At 38.0% G+C, this 787-nt stretch overlaps 1 non-coding gene across 1 annotated transcript; it reads left to right on the forward strand.

Annotated features, from left to right (window-relative positions):
* Positions 1-255: 255 nt before the first annotated feature.
* Positions 256-358, forward strand: LOC124973092 (U6 spliceosomal RNA). Its single transcript, XR_007106616.1, has one exon. It is a non-coding gene; the product is annotated as a U6 spliceosomal RNA (small nuclear RNA).
* The last annotated feature ends 429 nt before the right edge of the window (positions 359-787 follow it).

The raw sequence follows: 787 nt of genomic DNA on the forward strand, positions 1-787 counted from the left end.
GGTCAAAGTTAGCAGTGCTTACCCAGTCACCTGAATTTCTTAAGAGGAGGTGTTCCTTGATGTGAGTCAACTCACAGGAACTCATAGGTTAGCTCCTTCTGATGAGTATGCTCATGGGGTTATATCATCAGCAAGTTTATGAAGAAGACAATATTCACCAGTTTGCAATGGCAGGAATCAACTACTCAGTTGCTAAGATCCAGTACATCTTTGCTATAGTGTTTTGTTTTGGTCATACACAAAACCTTTATACAAGTGCTTGCTTTGGCAGCACATCTACTAAAATTGGAATGCTACAGAGATTGGCATGGCCCTGTGCTAGGATTACACACATATTCATGAAGCATTCCATATTTTTAATCAGTTAATAAAAAGATGAAAATGCATGCTTTTTATCTTCACTTTCCCAAAGCATTAAAATAAAGATATTTCTCAAAAACAAATCCACCATGAAAAATTTATACAATTCTGGGATTTCATAAATAAAAGCCAGAGATAATACTTTAACCACTGAATCAAATTACTACTTATCCCAACTTATTAAGATCCATTATTTGTCTGTGTGTGTGTGTGTGTTGTGTGTGTGTGTGTGTGTGTGTGTGTGTGTGTGCCTGTTGTGTTGCATTTGCTGGGGGCCACACTTCAGTCATTGCACCTGCTAAGCAAGCACTCTACCACTGAGCTCTACCCTCAGCCCCAAGACCATTTTTAAGGAAGTAATTCAAAACCTGCTAACATAAACTGTTTCTGCCAGCTATTTGGAGAACTAAAGGAAAAACATACAAGT

This window comes from Sciurus carolinensis (genome assembly GCF_902686445.1).
Source record: "Sciurus carolinensis chromosome 14 unlocalized genomic scaffold, mSciCar1.2 SUPER_4_x, whole genome shotgun sequence".
Taxonomy (NCBI): domain Eukaryota; kingdom Metazoa; phylum Chordata; class Mammalia; order Rodentia; family Sciuridae; genus Sciurus; species Sciurus carolinensis.